The sequence below is a fragment of the Tamandua tetradactyla genome, chromosome 6, assembly GCF_023851605.1.
Source record: "Tamandua tetradactyla isolate mTamTet1 chromosome 6, mTamTet1.pri, whole genome shotgun sequence".
NCBI lineage: Eukaryota > Metazoa > Chordata > Mammalia > Pilosa > Myrmecophagidae > Tamandua > Tamandua tetradactyla.
The window spans coordinates 145,223,512-145,242,371 of NC_135332.1; positions in this window are offsets into that span (position 1 = coordinate 145,223,512).

Genomic DNA, 18,860 nt, shown 5'->3' on the forward strand with positions numbered 1-18,860 from the left:
TTCTATAAAAAGGCTAGGGAGCATTCCTGTAGCTGAACACCCTCTTGAAAACACTACACAGGTTTGGGGAGCAGAGGAGAAGGATGCATGATTTTCCCGTTCTCGGTAAGAAAATACTCTGTCCTTTCTTTCCCACTTCATGTGCTCTCTTCGGTTCCTCTTCTGCTCTTCTTGGTGGACTAAAGCCTTTGCTTTTTCTTCCATCAGCTCCAGCAGCTGCTGGGATTTCCCCATTCTTCATGGTCTCTTTCTCACCCCTTAGGTAGGGTCTCTTCCCACCCGCTCCATTGTTCAATGTCCTCACCACCAACCTGTGAACCCAGTCACAACAGCCGCCTGCTGACCGAACAGCAGGGAAAGAGGATAATTTCACAGGACCATCCCCAGCCACCCTCTAGAACTTAAGGTAATAAAGGCTTTTTCAGGGGATTGTGAGAGGACAGAAATGAGGTACGTGTGTACTACTGCTGTTTTTTGCCAAGTCTCTTGGCTTCTCCAAGTCACCAAGAATATGGATACCTGGCCAGCGCCTCAGCAAGACATCAGATTGCAGGGCACAGAGGAGAAAAGCAGGGAGAGACATACTTTTTGGCACTTGAACCTCTGCCTTTCAGCTGGCCTGGGCCCTGACTGAGTTATTGTTACTGGTTCCCCACTCTGGATGATGAGCTCTGAGAGCGTGATAAATCGACATGCACTTAGTTGTCTTTGTCTTTATTTTTTTTCAATTAAATGTATTGTCCTTCTTAAGGCAATTTTGAAAAGCATCCAAACCTTGGTGGGCAGAAGAATAGCTGGTATTTGTTCAGTCATTTGATGGAGCCTATGGAAAATAGAACTGAGAAAAAAAAGTGGATTTGTCCTTTTTTAAAAATTTAGATTTTCACAGTGGTACTGTTCTTGTGAAATCCCTGATGATCTTAATGAAAAATATTCTTTTGTTCTTCAAGTTATGAGAAAACAAACCATTGAAAGTAATGAGGATTCTACTGATTTCTAATAAGGGCTGACGAATACTTGGGTCAAATCTCTTAATTACAGAGATCAAAGGAAACTAATACTTTTTTCTAAGAATAATACATTTTAATTCGAAATTCTTTTTTCTTCAAAAGAACAGGCCTCAGTGAAGACAAGTATTTCTTAATCCAATAAAGAAATCTGCAACAACAATCTATTCTATGAGCTAATTTACGTAATTTGCGTTTGCTTTAATTACATATAGTATGGGTCTGTCTTGCCCTCTCTTTTTTCCAATTCATGCCAGTGAAATCGCAGCAAGGACTGCCATTTCTTCTGACGATGAAGCATTCCCTCGTTGATTCTTTGTCCTTGGTCTAAAGTAACTACATATTCCCAGATTCACTGTTTCCCCTCAGAGCCATTCTTCTCTCACCTCGTTCCATTTCATGTTTTCTGTTTGCAGACCAGGTGACTCATGGTTTTATACTCAGCTTCTCTATTTTCTTACTCTACATAATGTTTCTCTGTGATTTATCCGCTGCTGTGGCTTGGATATCCGCCTTTGTGCTGGGGACCCCACGTGTATCCAGGCCCACTGAGCTCCAGCACTAAGAACTCAACTGCCAGCTCTTAGACTATTGGGATATTCCACAGGCATCTCTAACTCAACTCTCAGGTCTCAAAGTACACTTGTTATCCATACTTGCCCTTCTCGCCATCCTCACCCCCACCGCTTAAAGGTCTCTCCCCCAAACCAACTCATTCTCTTTAATCCCAAAGCTCAGTCAATGGTCCCACCATGTACCTATCTTCGAAGCTAGAGTCATCCTGGGGCCATCCTCCATACCTCCTTCTTCATTCCTCAAATCCAGTCAGGGGTGCCGTTCTGTCAGCTCTGCTTCCCAAACAGCTGCAGAATCCATTCCGTCTTCTCCATCCCACTGCCCCTGCCTTCGTGTATGGCTTCCTCATCTTTCACCTGGACCACATGGTTACCTGGCACTAATTCCTCCCATCCTGTGTTATCCTCACTCCCTCCACCCTAACCCTCACCCCAAACTAGCCATCACGCTGTTTTTTGTTGTTGTTTGTTTTCAACATAACAACATACAAACGCGAACATTCTTAACATACGAGCATTCCATTCTTGGTATACAATCAATAACTCACAATATCATCACCTAGTTGTATATTCATCAACATGATCATTTCTTAGAATATCTATATCAATTCAGAAAAAGAAATAAAAAGAAAATAGAAAAAAAAATTCATAGATAACATACCCCTTACCCCTCCTTCTCATTGACTACTACAACCTCTGGGTTGCTATACATAAAATTCTCTCCACCTAGAATGCTCTTTCCCCGCCTTTGCCTAAAAAATACTTCTATGGCTATTCATGTAACAAACATTTATCAATAATAATCAAGTAGTATTTGCTGTAAGACTGTGTTAGGCAGTGGAGACACAAAAATGAAAAGGCCTGGTCATTTTCCTACACCTGCTCAGTTGAAACACCACTTCTTGAAATTCCCCTTATATCCCTTCTCACTTCTCCTACCACCTGTGCAGAGTAGACCATCCATGCCTTTCTACCTTTGCATCCTTATTTCACTAAATTTATATAACTCTTTGTTCGTCTGAAGAAACCCAATATTTGTTTGCCTGCATATGATGCCAATGATGGATCTCCACAATTCAGGCGAAGAGTGTCACTTAAAGAATATTTAGGCACTAACCTAAATATTTGGTAGGCAGAATTCCAACATGGCCCCTAAGATTCATGCCCCCTGGTGCTCACTCCTTTATAATCTTCCCTTTGAGTGTGTGTGTGTCTTGTGAACATGATGGGATTTGACTCCTGTGAACAGGTTATGTAATATAGCTTATACATAATATAGGTTATGTATATATGAAGGGGATTTACAGATATAATTAAGGTTCCCGATTAGTTGACTTTGAGTTAATCCAAAGGGAGATTATCTTGGGGGCCCTGACCTAAGCAGTGAGCCCTTTTAAAAGAGAATCCAGGCCTTCCTTGGGGGTAGAGATCTGAAGCGATATAGGAGCTGCCCTACTGGCCATGAAGAAACATGCTGACACAGTGGAGGAGGCTGTGTGACAGGGAGCAGTGGGCAGCCTCTAGGAGCTGAGGACCTTGGTCCTACAATTGCAAGGCACTGAACACTGCCAACAAGTGAGTTTGGAGGAGGACCCTGTATTTCATAGGAGATTGAAGCCCTGGCCAGCATCTTGCTTTCAGCCTTACAAGATCCTGAGCAGAGGGTGTAAATCTCCCTGGCAACATGGGACAGAAAGCCTCGATAAACCAGGACCTGGCATCATGGCACTGAAAAAGCCTTCTTGACCAAAAAGAAGAAGAGATAAATGAGACAAAATAAAGTTTCAGTGGCTAAGGGATTTCAAACAGAGTTGAGAGGTTATCCTAAAGGTTATTCTTATGCATTATACAGATATCGCTTTTGGTTTATGGTGTATTGGAGTGGCTAGAGGGAAGCACCTGAAACTGTTGCGCTGTATTCAAGTAGCCTAGATTCTTAAAGACAACTGTATAAAGATATGACATTTACAATGTGATTGTGAGAATCTTGTGTTTGATGTTTCTTATATCCAGGGTATGGATAGATGAGTAAAAAATATGAATATAAATAAATAACAGAGGGAACAAAAGGGTAAAATAAATTGGGTAGATGAACTATGAGTGCTCAACAAGGTGTACGGTATATATGAGTTTCTTCTCTTTCTTTTTCTGGAGTGATGCAAATGTTCTAAAAAACAATCATGGTGATGAATACCCAACTATTCGATGATATTGTGAGCCACTGATTGTGCACCATGTATAGAAAGTATGTGTGTGAAGATTTTTGTCAATTAAAAAAAAAGTCCTGAGCAGAGAACTGTGTCCAAACTTCTAACATACAGAAACTGTGAGATAATAAATGGGAACTGTTTTAAGCCATTACGTTTGCAGTAATTTGCTATGCTGCAAAAGCAAACTAATACAATCTGAAAGGACTGGGTTGGATCCCCACTCTCCAGTTATTGTCTATGTGATCTTGGATTTAATCTCTCTGAGCCTCCATCTCCTCATCTGTAAAATGGAGATAACAGTACTTTCCTAATGGTATATGTATAAGGGTTAAATGTGCTGGATACTTTGTGGTGCGCAAAAATAGTCAGTTCCTGGAGGGCAAGGAACTACAGGCAGTCCCTTGAAGGAAGGCATTAGTCTCCTCAAGGCCTAACTATGCCTGATCTTGGGGGTCGCTCAATACATTTTAGTTGAATGCATGAACAAACTCAGTGTCCTTTAAAAACATGTATTATAAACCCAAGCCTTTTCTTCAATTTTTTTTTCTCTAGTTTAGAGCAGATACAGCCTTAGTTCACTCATCTTTGAAATAAGGGACCATCTAGATGATCTCTCAGGTCCTTCTCATACAAATTCTATGATACGGATAAGACTTGAGATAAGGTTCTGGGGTAACAATCCCAGCTGCAAAAAAAACTTTAGTGTTCTTAGAGAGTGCTCCAAAGGGAATATTTCTTCATGAGACCCTCTCCTTTCCCAAGCCTCACTCCTGAGCCAGTCACTATCTCCCACCACAACCGAGTGTTCACACTCACTCACCTTGCTGAGGGTGGGGGGTGTTAATGCAGCATTCTGACAGCTGTAGACATGAAGTATGAGATCAAATGATTGTTGATAAAAGGATACCAAATTGAATTTCGGCTTCTTAACCTGGACATTAGTATATAGTTCAATTAGTCATCTTCAAATACCTAATAATAAGAGGAACATTATATTTATGTGTTTCTAAAAGCAGAAATGAAGAAATAATTGTATTTGATAGGTGACAAGATTTTGTTTCATTTATGCAGTGCTCTGAAATGGCCTGGGAGATTCAGACATAGACATTTGACCTAGGCAGTTAATAAATTATCCTGCTATAACTGTTGCTGCTATAGTTTGTATGAGTAGACTATATAAACACGCATTTAATTATAAATATGAATATAAACATTGGCTTGCTGTTAGGATGTTTGGCAACTGCCATTGGACTAGGATCCCAGAGGGATCCTTGATTACTATCCAGGGATCAAATAGAATGTTTATCCACAGAGCTACCTTTCAGTGTCAAGGGCTTGTCCCTGGCTGATCTGCCTCTTAACAAGAGAAAATAGGTAATTACTTTCTCAAAGAAGTCAGGGTTGAGTGGAGGGCTAAGGGGAGTTCCATACTGTGTACAACACTCTACCCTGAGCCATAGCTTGATGTTCAACTTCTAAATTAAGAGCAGAAGATTTTTCCCCAGATCTCTGATGATCACACTATCTGAGCAAGTTTGTGAAGGCTGAGATCCGGGAAGAGTGACTGGTTAACTGTGTGTACATGTTATATACGTGTGCAGATATGCATGTAAGTGTGTGTTTCTCTGCACCTCTGGGTGGAAAGAAGTATAGGCTAGTGGTCTACCAGTTCTTACCAGCTCACCCATCCACTTTGGCTGTCCCAAGGTAGAGTTGGGGTTAGAGAGGGCCTTGTCGTGGTTAGCAGGGCTCTGAGTAAGGAAAGGCTCAGGACCTCATAACTTCCGAGTCTCTCTGCTACTCCCTGTCCACTATTGTTCTTTCCCCATGGCTGGGTTTCCTTGATTTGCTCATGTTTTTTTCTCCATAACTTCAGTTTGTTCAAATCAATCATGGCCCCTCCTGTCACAATCTTTCAGCTGCAGTGACCAGCATCCAATGGGAAAATCCTTTCTTTGATTCTTGTGGTGGTTTTAAAATACGTCTGTCAATGCTATGATTCCCTTTTCATTGAGAGATGCAGTCTTTGTCCCCTCCCCTCGAATCTAGGTGACATTATGACTTGCTTATAACCCAGAGAAGTCATTAGAAGTGATGTTGCCTGATGTGATGTCCAAGGCTAAATCAGAAAAAGTCATGCAGCTTCTGCCTAGTTCTCTTTGGATACTTGCTTTGGGGAATATCAGCTTCCAGGTAGATTGACTACACTGGTATCACTGGAAAAACCACATGCAGGTGCCCCAGCTGAGCTGCCAGCCCACAGCCAGCATAAACTGCCAGCCATTGGAGTGAGTCATCTTCCACAACCAGCCATCAGAGTCCACATCTGACTACATCTATGTGAGAGACTCCAAGTGATAGCATCCCAGCTGAGTCCTTCCCAAATTCCTGACTGAGAAAAATCATGAGCAAAATAAAATGGTTGTCTTAAGCTTCTAAATTTTGGGATAATTTGTGATGTAGCATTAGTAATCAGAACAATTTTTATTCAGGCTCTCAACAAGAACGATTTGGTCCAGTTGGTTTTCTTGTGCAGGTGACTCCAGCCTACTACCTGCACTTGGGGGAGGTGCCCGGCCTGATCCAGTTGCCTGTGGCTGGGGCACTTGACCATAAGAAATGGAGCACGCCTGCTGTTTCGGTTTGCTAATGCTTCCAGAATGCAATATACCAGAAATGGATTGGCTTTTACAAAGGGGATTTATTAGGTTACAAATTTACAGTTCTAAGACCATAGAAATGTATAAATTAAGGCACTGACAAAAGGATATTCACTCAAGAAAGGCTGATGCATCCGGGGTTTCTCTGTCACATGGGAAGGCACATGGCAACATTTGCTGGCCCTTTTCTTCTGGGTTGGTTATAAAATGGCTCTCTCAGCTCCTGTGGGTCCTCTGGCCTCTCCTGGGATGTTTTCTTTCTCTAAGCATCTATGGGTCTTCTCTTAGCGTCTCTGGGGCAAACTCTGGATTTCATTTCTTAGCTTGGTATTTCCTGGGGCATTTTCTGTCTCCAAGCATCTGTGTTTTCTCCACTTAGTTTCATCTCTGCTCTCTGTATCTGCTCTGAGCTCCGTGTTTTCTGCCTTTTATTCTCTTCATAGGGGACTCCAGTAAAAGGATCATTACCAGCTTGCCTCACAGTGTATTTCTGAAAATTAAAATGCTTTGATTCATTCATTCATTGAATAGCAGTTCAAAAACTACCCTCTACTGGGTACTTAACTTTTTTTTTCTTTTTTTGTACGCTATATGGCAGGGATCAGATTTCACTCTTTTTCCATGTGACTATCCCATTATTGCAGCACCATTTGTTGAATTTTTTTGGGGGGTGGGGGGAAGTACATGGGCTGAGAATCAAATGTGGGTCTCCCACATGGCAAGTAAGACTTCTTCCACGGAACTAGTTTCACACCCCTGGCACTTAACATTTTTAATAAACTTAATTATCTAAATGAACAAGAACTATGAAGAAAGAGGATTGAGAGTGATGGGAAAAGAGCAGTAGAGAGACAGAGAGCAAGTTTTGATATGTCTCTTATACTTATGCCAATAATTAATCTTTTCTTAATAAGTTCCTCCCATCCCTTAAAACTGGACTTCTGATCATAAGTTAAAAACAAAACAAAAACAAAACTGGACTTCTGATGAAAGGAGACTAGAAACCTCACCACCTACCTTGGGTAATGTTGAACACTTGGCTATCCCCCATATACCAATAGGTCCCACCTATTCAAGGTTTTGTAGGGAAGCAGACTCAACAGGATATATATATATATATGGATATATATGGAGATATATAGATGAGTTTTTTTTTAATAGGAATTGGCTCATACTACTGTAGCGATGGGCAAATCCAAATTCCATAGGGTAGGCGATAAGCTGGAAACTCCAATAAAGGTTTTCAACTGATTTCCCAAGCTGTCTGGCTGAAGTAGAGATGGAAACTCTCCCTCTGTTTGCTGAAATCACTTATTTTAAGGCCTTCAACTGATTGGATGAGACCTGTCTCATTGTTGAGGGCAATCTCTCAGTTGATTGTAAATGCAATGAATTTACTGATGATTTAAATCCAGAAATAACCTCACAGTAACAATCAGGCCAGTGCTGGTTTAACCAAACAACTGGATACTAAAACCTGGCTAAGTTGACACATGAGCTGAACCATCATATATATCTACCCTAGTGTCCTTGTGATAACTGACAAGTGTCACACACCTCATATCTACATTTCTTTCTGAACCCTCCCCTCTGCCATGCCTTGTCATCCCTTATTGGTTGCTGTACCTAATCATGCCCCACCCCCCCATGAAAACATGTTCAAATCCTAACCCCTGGTCCAGTGGATGTGAACCCATTTATAAACAGGATCTTTCTTAATTCAGTTAAAGTGAAGCCAAAATAATCAGGGTGGGCCTTAATCCAAGATGACTACAGTCTTAATAAGCAGAGGAAATTTGGACAAAGTCATAGGAGACAAAGGGAAACAGATGACAGTATGACTGAGTTATGGACTGTTGGCAAGCTGTCACCAGACCTACAGACTTAGGAGAAAGCACAGCCTGATGTCACCTTCATTTCAAATTTCTAGCTTCCAAAACTGAGAGTTTAAGCCAGTTGTTAAGCCACCAGTCTGTGGTGTTTTTTGTAGCAGTCCTGGCAAACCAAGACAATGGGGTAATATTAATATGACGAAAAGCCTGCCCCTGCCAACATTTTTGTGATTTCCTGACTCAATCCTTTCAGAGTATGATATAGTCTGCATGCCCAAGAGCCTTTCCTTTTAGTCTATGAGAGCTAGTGTCAGGAACCACTTTTTCACCCTTCTGCTGATCACCATGACTTATATAACACACAAAGACATGCCATTCCAGAACACAATGGGCCTTTGTCTAGGCGATAAGCTTATATTTACTTTCTGTGTTTTTTTTTCCAAGGCAGATCAGAATGTGGAAAGAACGTGCCTGTACACACACAAACACATGCTACTTCTGTATAAATTATATTCTGGACTCGTCTCCTAGATTACCTGGCACCCCCCTGTCCCTCAACTGCCTGAGACTCATTTGAGAAGCAGCATTCTCCCATGCAGTGCGACACAGCTCTGCTGAAAGAGCAGGACACATGGGTATCAGGCTCCTGCTTTGTCTCTCCCGGCACAGCTGGAAAGTGCTAGATTGTCCTCTGTGGGCTCCCAAAGAATTCTGACGAGCTTTTTCTGGATCACTACATGTTGTAAACAGATATGACATTGCCACCCTATTCTGGAAATAGAAATAGGCAAGGGGTAATCACAACTGCCTTGTCCTTTTGAAGAACCTTTCATCAAAAGGTTTCAGGGAAATCTTACCAAGAAGTCCTAGCCCTGCTTTGAGCAGAGCAGGTGGAGATGCTGAAGTATAGTGGAGCCAGAAGAACCTAGTTAAAAGGTGAGTCAGAAACTGAGCCAGTGCTGTACCTGGTTACACCTGTTTCCTCACCTGTGGCTTAACCCTGTGCATTAGAGATTTCCTGGAAAGGAGTAGCTTCTTTATCACTTACTTGTTGAGTAAACATTGGCATGAGTTTTCAAGTGTTTCCTCGTGTCCAGGAGGTTGTGACTCTGAGGAAGTAAGCTTTGTGTGATTAAAACAGCACCGTGGTCAACACTGGTTTCCCTGTGTAGGATTTTAGTTGTAGCCTCCCAAGTAGAACCTTTTCCTGTTGTGATCTGTTGCCATACCTTTCAGCAGTTCATTTGATAAATTCCTGCCTAGGAATCCCTGCAATATCACAGTCCTTTCTACCACCCATCTCCTAACCCAGTTTGTGGCCACAAAATTATTTGTGGTGGTGAGGTCATGTGTTTTCACTGTGGTCATATTATCTGATTTCCATGAAGACTGCTTTGGCCTCTTCACTTTCCGTGATGCCACCAGTTCCAGCCTTGGCTTCTTTCACCCCTCAGTGTGTCCTAGGCTTAAAGAAGAATTCGAAGCAATGAACCCACTTCCCTCTCCATTAGGAATTACACATATTTGTCAAGACCTCACAGTATTTAGGGCCTTATAGAGGTAGAGGGAAAGGAAAAATGCTTCTAAGATAAGGAAACAGAGGGACCTCCGATTCCATCAAAATAATCATTACACTAAATACAAAACAACTGCTTCTGTTGTCAGCTGGTAGTCATTCTTTTCCAGTTTAATGGTAAGAAACTGGATGAATATACTTTTAAAAGGTATGTGAGTGAAAACCAGGCTTGTTTTCCATTATTCCTTTGGTAGATAGTAAGTTATGAATGCCTTCCTTAAGAATATTTGTATACATGCCCAGAGGTTAGTGAAAGTGAGAACATTCGATGCAGCAAAGAATACCAGCTTTGTGTGTTCTCTCGGAAGTTCCCTGAGATTGGACCCTAAGCTGAAATCATTTCTCCAACATCATAAAAGACTAAACCTAAAAGGCAGAGTAATTTGGCATAACCTAGAAAAGTAATATTTACAAGCAAACTGAAGAATCCATTTATCTGTTGAAAGTGACTTAAGTCACATTCAGAAAAGTATCTCTGAGCAGCTAAACTGTGACAGCATTGCTGAGACAGGTCCTCAGATCATCCTCCAGTACTTATTACTCTTGATTTACACACACTTCTATGAGACAGTTATCTTAGTTTTCAGATTCCAACTAATAGGAAATGGAACATCACAAAAAGGGAGATTGGTGCTGCTATTGGATCAGAGAGCAGAATTGACAGGTAGAAGTGATGACTAGAGAAGAGACAAAACAATCACATTAAAGCTCATTTATGAACTAATAGCCATAACCATAAGCATGATTTGTCAAGAAAAAGTTAGATCATGTACATCATCCTCCATCGAGTACAGCAGGGATATATGTGTAAATACCTTTTAGGTCTTCTGTAAAAAGGTGGTTACAGGTAAACTTCAGGCATCTGAAACATTCTCTTATTGCTCAACAAGGAAGGATTACTGTACAACCTGGAACCCCCACATCCTTCCACCGTGATGCTAACGTGATGGGCATGGCACCAGCTTCCTCTCTGACTCACCCCATTTATAGGCAGTGGCTGGCTTCTCAGGCTGCTTCCCCTCCAGTAAAAAGGGGGAAAGAAGCGCACGTGTATGTGGTAGGGAGCTTGGAGACCTTTGATGGAAGGTTCTAAAACAAGGCTGGGCTTCACAATAGGGCAATTATCCTTTAAACAGATTGGTGCAGACACTGTAAAAGCAGCTTTTTGGAACACAAACAAAATGGTGCCAGGGGAGTTAACAGTCATACTATAACATCTTCAGGCACACGGGAAGTCCGTGGGACCCCTGGGAATGGGCATGAGGGAGAATCACTTTACACATCCAATATTCCACACCTACCCTGAGCTCATGCTAGCTCCTTTGGGAGGGCACAGCCTTCCACTGAGCCCTTGCCAGCTTCCCTGTCAGGAAGAGAGTTGGCCCTTTGAGCTCTAGGCATGGTCAATGTAGGGAAAGCGCCTAGGGGCCAGCAGCCAGGGATGGAAGGGGGGGCAAGCCCCACCCCTGCCTGCCACTTGACAGGATCAAGTGTTAGATACTAGAGACACCAAGGGGAAAGTGCGGAGGTGACATTTTCAAATACTGATGGAAATTTTTCTACCCAGCTTTCTTGTCTTCCTCTGGACAGTCCAATACGTAATCCCTAGCCACGTGTGGCTACTGAGCACTTGAAATGTGGCCAGTCCAAATTGATGTGCTTTAGGTGTAAAATGATTGCCAAATTTCAAAACTTAATACACAAAAAAGTAAAATATCTCATAACAGCTCTTTCATATTGATTATAGCTTGAATTGAACATGTTTTGGATACATTGGGCTATAAGTATATTATTAAAATTAACATCATGGGCAGGTAATGGTGGCGTAGTGGCGGAGTTCTCACCTGCCATGCTGGAGACCCGGGTTTGATTTCAGGTACTTGCCTATGCAAATAATAATAATAATAATAATAATAATATCCCTCGTTTCTTTAAAAATGAGAATGCTAGAGAACCTAAACATACATTTGTGGCTCATATTAAAATTTTCCCAGACAGGCCTGTTTGGGTTAGGGACCTAGCTGTCCTCAGCTAACTTACCGAAGGGAGAGACCGGGAGGAAAGAGAACTTTTTGGCTTTTGAGTTTCAACAGTTTGGACCTATAGAGAAAGAAAGCACTCTGGCAAAGGCAGTAACTCCATGGGAATCCACAAAGACAGAGGGGCCAGGCACCCCAGCCAGGACTCCTTCCACCCCTCACCCACCTTTCTCAGGTCAGGCCCAGAATCCTAGGTTGGAGGGAGGGGCGTGAGAGAATTGGAGCAGAAGGGAGCAGAAGTGAGGAGAGTTGGTTCTGGTGTGTCCCTGAGTAAGGAGAAGGGGTTGTCAGCCAATAAGCAGCTACACCACAATTGTATACTGAGTGCCTGGGACATTTGGTTCTAGGTGCCAGGGTTCCAACAGGGAAAAAGCAGAGTCCATGACCTGCGAGCCTGAATGACCAAGAATTAATGTGAACAAATAAGACAATTTCAGGAACTGCTAAGTGCTACAAATGTTTCCACTGATGGGTTTGTGGGATTGGAGTTTGCACAGTATTTAGGCCCTGTTCTCCTGTCCCTTTCTCTGTAGAGCCTGGGTGAAAATGGCTGTTGATGAGTCTAGGCAGACTGGCCAGAGGCAGCATCCAGGTTTGCCTGTGCCCAATATGGTGAGTGGGCAGCAGAAAGTCCCAAGGATGCTTAAGTGAGAGCTGGATCCATACAGGCCACATGGTCAGGGCAGGGGAGGAAAAGTGGGGAGGTGAGGACTAGGGTCCACAAGAGAGGACATCCTGTGTCTCAGCAGGTTGCTGGGACTTAGCTCCTGCAGATTTTTGCCACAAAGGAACATGGGCCCAGTGTTGGTAGATCATCTGATTATTCAAGAGAAATAAGAGATCTGGATTTTATGTGAAATACTCCAATTTGTAAACTTTAGCCAAAAAAAAAAAAAACTTAAAAAATTATAGGCCAAAATGAAAATCATCTGCATGACTAGTGGCCCTTCTGTGGGTTAAAATATGTCCACCCAAAGTTTGAACTGTGCACTCCCACCTGTGAATGTGACCTTATTTGGAAATAGTGTCAATGCAGATGGAATTTGTTAAATTAAAATGAATTTACACTAGATTAAGGTGGGCTATTAATCCAATATGACTGATGTCCTTATGAGAAGGGGTAAAGAAACACAGACAGGCAGAGAGAAGATGGCCAATGACAATAGAAGAGATTGAAGTGCTGAAGCTGTGTTTTAGTTTGTACAAAGCTGCCAGAATGCAATGTACCAGCAACAGAATGGCTTTTTTTTTTATTAATTAAAAAAAAAATTAACTAACACAACATTCAGAAATCATTCCATTCTACATATGCAATCAGCAATTCTTAATATCATCACATAGATGTATGATCATCATTTCTTAGTACATTTGCATCGATTTAGAAAAAGAAATAGCAAGACAACAGAAAAAGAAATAAAATGATAATAGAGAGAAAAAAATAAAAATATATATATTAAAAAAACAAAAAAAACTATAGCTCAGATGCAGCTTCATTCAGCGTTTTAACATAATTACATTACAATTAGGTAGTATTGTGCTGTCCATTTTTGAGTTTTTGTATCTAGTCCTGTTGCACAGTCTGTATTCCTTCAGCTCCAATTACCCATTATCTTACCCTATTTCTAACTCCTGATGGTCTCTGTTACCAATGACATATTCCAAGTTTATTCTCGAATGTTGGTTCACATCAGTGGGACCATACAGTATTTGTCCTTTAGTTTTTGGCTAGTCTCGCTCAGCATAATGTTCTCTAGGTCCATCCATGTTATTACATGCTTCATAAGTTTATTCTGTCTTAAAGCTGCATAATATTCCATCGTATGTATATACCACAGTTTGTTTAGCCACTATTCTGTTGATGGACATTTTGGCTGTTTCCATCTCTTTGCAATTGTAAATAATGCTGCTATAAACATTGGTGTGCAAATGTCTGTTTGTGTCTTTGCCCTTAACTCCTTTGAGTAGATACCTAGCAATGGTATTGCGGGATCGTATGGCAATTCTATATTCAGCTTTTTGAGGAAATGCCAAACTGCCTTCCACAGTGGTTGCACCATTTGACATTCCCACCAACAGTGGATAAGTGTGCCTCTTTCTCCACATCCTCTCCAGCATTTGTCATTTTCTGTTTTGTTGATAATGGCCATTCTGGTGGGTGTGAGATGATATCTCATTGTGGTTTTGATTTGCATTTCTCTAATGGCCAGGGACATTGAGCATCTCTTCATGTGCCTTTGGCCATTTGTATTTCCTCTTCTGAGAGGTGGATGTTCAAGTCTTTTTCCCATTTTGCAATTGGGTTGGCTGTCTTTCCGTTGTTGAATTGAACCATCTCTTTATAAATTCTGGATACTAGACCTTTATCTGATATGTCATTTCCAAATATTGTCTCCCATTGTGTAGTCTGTCTTTCTACTTGATGAAGTTCTTTGATGCACAAAAGTGTTTAATTTTGAGGAGGCACCATTTATTTATTTATTTCTTCAATGCTCTTGCTTTAGGTTTAAGGTCCATAAAATCGCCTCTAATTGTAAGATTCATCAGATATCTCCCTATATTTTCCTCTAACTGTTTTATGGTCTTAGACCTAATGTTTAGATCTCTGATCCATTTTGAGTTAACTTTTGTATAGGGTGTGAGATACGGGTACTCTTTCATTCTTTTGCATATGGATATCCAGTTCTCTGGATATCCATATGCACCATTTATTGAAGAGACTGTTCTGTCCCAGGTGAGTTGGCTTGACTGCCTTATCAAAGATCAAATGTCCATAGATGAGAGGGTCTATATATGAGCACTCTATTCGATTCCATTGGTCGATATATCCATCTTTATGCCAGTACCATGCTGTTTTGATCACTGTGGCTTCATAATATGCCTTAAAGTCCAGCAGCTTGAGACCTCCAGCTTTATTTTTTTTCCTCAAGATACTTTTAGCAATTCGGGGCACCCTGCCCTTCCAGATAAATTTGCTTATTGGTTTTTCTATTTCTGAAAAATAAGTTGTTGGGATTTTGATTGGTATTGCATTGAATCTGTAAATCAGTTTAGGTAGGATTGACATCTTAACTATATTTAGTCTTCCAATCCATGAACACGGTATGCCCTTCCATCTATTTAGGTCTTCTGTGATTTCTTTTAACAGTTTTTTGTAGTTTTCTTTGTATAGGTCTTTTGTCTCTTTCGTTAAATTTATTCCTAAGTATTTTATTCTTTTAGTTGCAATTGTAAATGGAATTCGTTTCTTGATTTCCCCCTCAGCTTGTTCATTGCTAGTGTATAGAAACGCTACAGATTTTTGAATGTTGATCTTGTAACCTGCTACTTTGCTATACTCATTTATAAGCTCTAGTAGTTTTGTTGTGGATTTTTCCGGGTTTTCGATGTATAGTATCATATCATCTGCAAACAGTGAGAGTTTTACTTCTTCCTTTCCAATTTTGATGCCTTGTATTTCTTTTTCTTGTCTAATTGCTCTGGCTAGAACCTCCAACACAATGTTGAATAATAGTGGTGATAATGGACATCCTTGCCTTGTTCCTGATCTTAGGGGGAAAGTTTTCAATTTTTCCCCATTGAGGATGATATTAGCTGTGGGTTTTTCATATATTCCCTCTATCATTTTAAGGAAGTCCCCTTGTATTCCTATCTTTTGAAGTGTTTTAAGCAGGAAAGGATGTTGAATCTTGTCAAATGCCTTCTCTGCATCAATTGAGATGATCATGTGATTTTTCTGCTTTGAGTTGTTGATATGGTGTATTACATTAATTGATTTTCTTATGTTGAGCCATCCTTGCATACCTGGGATGAATCCTACTTGGTCATGATGTATAATTCTTTTAATGTGTTGCTGGATTCGATTTGCTAGAATTTTATTGAGGATTTTGGCCTCTATATTCTTTAGAGAGATTGGTCTGTAGTTTTCTTTTTTTGTAATATCTTTGCCTGGTTTTGGTATGAGGGTGATGTTGGCTTCATAGAATGAATTAGGTAGCTTTCCCTCTACTTCAATTTTTTTGAAGAGTTTGAGGAGAGTTGGTACTAATTCTTTCTGGAATGTTTGGTAGAATTCACACATGAAGCTGTCTGGTCCTGGACTTTTCTTTTTGGGAAGCTTTTTAATGACTGATTCAATTTCTTTACTTGTGATTGGTTTGTTGACGTCATCTATTTCTTCTTGAGTCAAAGTTGGTTGTTCATGCCTTTCTAGGAACTTGTCCATTTCATTTACATTGTTGTATTTATTAGCGTAAAGTTGTTCATAGTATCCTGTTATTACCTCCTTTATTTCTGTGAGGTCAGTGGTTATGTCTCCTCTTCCATTTCTGATCTTATTTATTTGTGTCCTCTCTCTTCTTCTTTTTGTCAATCTTGCTAAGTGCCCATCAATCTTGTTGATTTTCTCATAGAACCAACTTCTGGTCTTACTGATTTTCTCTATTGTTTTCATGTTCTCAATTTCATTTATTTCTGCTCTAATCTTTGTTATTTCTTTCCTTTTGCTTGCTTTGGGGTTAGTTTGCTGTTCTTTCTCCAGTTCTTCCAACTGGACAGTTAATTCCTGAATTTTTGCTCTTTCTTCTTTTCTGATACAGGCATTTAGGGCAATAAATTTCCCTCTCAGCACTGCCTTTGCTGCGTCCCATAGGTTTTGATATGTTGTGTTTTCATTTTCATTCGCCTCAAGACATTTAATAATTTCTCCTGTAATTTCTTCCTTCACCCACTGGTTGTTCAAGAGTGTGTTGTTGAGCCTCCACGTATTTGTGAATTTTCTTGCACTCTGCCTATTATTGATTTCCAACTTCATTCCTTTATGATCCGAGAAAGTGTTGTGTATGATTTCAATCTTTTTAAATTTGTTAAGACTTGCTTTGTGACCCAGCATATGGTCTATCTTTTGAGAATGATCCATAAGCACTTGAGAAAAAGGTGTATCCTGCTGTTGTGGGATGTAATGTCCTATAAATGGCTGTTAAGTCTAGCTCATTTATTGTAATATTCAAATTCTCCGTTTCTTTATTGATCCTCTGTCTAGATGTTCTGTCCATTGATGAGAGTGGGGAATTGAAGTCTCCAACTATTATGGTAGATGCGTCTATTTCCCTTTTCAGTAATTGCAGTGTATTCCTCAAGTATTTTGGGGCATTCTGATTCGGTGCGTAAATATTTATGATTGTTATGTCTTCTTCCTTAATTGTTCCTTTTATTAGTACATAGTGTCCTTCTTTGTCTCTTTTAACTGTTTTACATTTGAAGTCTAATTTGTTGGATATTAGTATAGCTACTCCTGCTCTTTTCTGGTTGTTATTTGCATAAAATATCTTTTCTCAACCTTTCACTTTCAACTTATGTTTATCTTTGGGTCTAAGATGTGTTTCCTGTAGACAGCATATAGAAGGATCCTGTTTTTTAATCCATTCTGCCAGTCTATGTTTTTTGATTGGGGTATTCAGTCCATTAACATTTAGTGTTATTACTGGTTGGGTAATACTTTCCTCTACCATTTTGGCGTTTGTATTATATATATCATATCTAATTTTCCTTCTTTCTACACTCTTCTCCACACTTCTCTCTTCTGTCTTTTCGTATCTGACTCTAGTACTCCCTTTAGTATTTCTTGCAGAGCTGGTCTCTTGGTCACAAATTCTCTCAGTGACTTTTTGTCTGAAAATGTTTTAATTTCTCCCTCATTTTTGAAGGACAATTTTGCTGGATATAGAAGTCTTGGTTGGCAGTTTTTCTCTTTTAGTAATTTAAATATATCATCCCACTGTCTACTAGCTTCCATGGTTTCTGCTGAGAAATCTACACATAGTCTTATTGGGTTTCTCTTGTATGTGATGGATTGTTTTTCTCTTGCTGCTTTCAAGATCCTCTCTTTCTCTTTGACCTCTGACATTCTAACTAGTAAGTGTCTTGGAGAACGCCTCTTTGGATCTATTCTCTTTGGGGTGCGCTGCACTTCTTGGATCTGTAATTTTAGGTCTTTCGTAAGAGGTGGGAAATTTTCAGTGATAATTTCTTCCATTAGTTTTTCTCCTCCTTTTCCCTTCTCTTCTCCTTCTGGGACACCCACAACACATATATTTGTGCACTTCATATTATCATTCAATTCCCTGAGCCCCTGCTCAAATTTTTCCATTCTTTTCCCTATAGTTTCTGTTTCTTTTTGGATTTCAGATGTTCCATCCTCCAGTTCACTAATTCTAAACTCTGTCTCTTGAAATCTACCATTGTAGGTTTCCATTGTTTTTTTCATCTCTTCTACTGTATCTTTCATTCCCATAAGTTCTGTGATTTGTTTTTCCAGACTTTCCATTTCTTCTTTTTGTTCATCCCATGCCTTCTTCATGTCCTCCCTCAATTTATTGATTTGGTTTTTGAAGAGGTTTTCCATTTCTGTTCGTATATTCAGAATTAGTTGTCTCAGCTCCTGTATCTCATTTGAGCTACTGGTTTGTTCCTTTGACTGGGCCATATCTTCAATTTTCCTGGTGTGATTTGTTATTTTTTGCTGGCGTCTGGGCATTTAATCAGATTTCCCTGAGTGTGGGACCCAGCAGGTTGAAAGACTTTCCTGTGAAGTCTCTGGGCTCTGTTTTTCTTATCCTGCCAAGTATGTGGTGCTTGTCTGTCTGCGGGTCCCACCAGCAAAAGATGTTGTGGCTCCTTTAACTTTGGAAGACTCTCGCTGCTGGGTGTGTGGTGGAGACAGAGGAATGGTTGTAGGTTGGTTTTAATGGCTTCAAATTGTGAAGTCCTGGGATCTGAATTCCTTGAGAGAGGGATTCCACCTGAGTTGCGTTTCACCCCTCCAGCGGGGAAGGTTCAGGTGGTAGAGAGCCCTGAAAGCAGCCTGTTTCTGCATTCAGGGCAGTTGCAACCTGTGTAATCCCAGTGCTGAGCCCAGAGGCAACCAAGCCTCCGTAGAAACAGCCATAGAAGGCTCTGTTTCGCC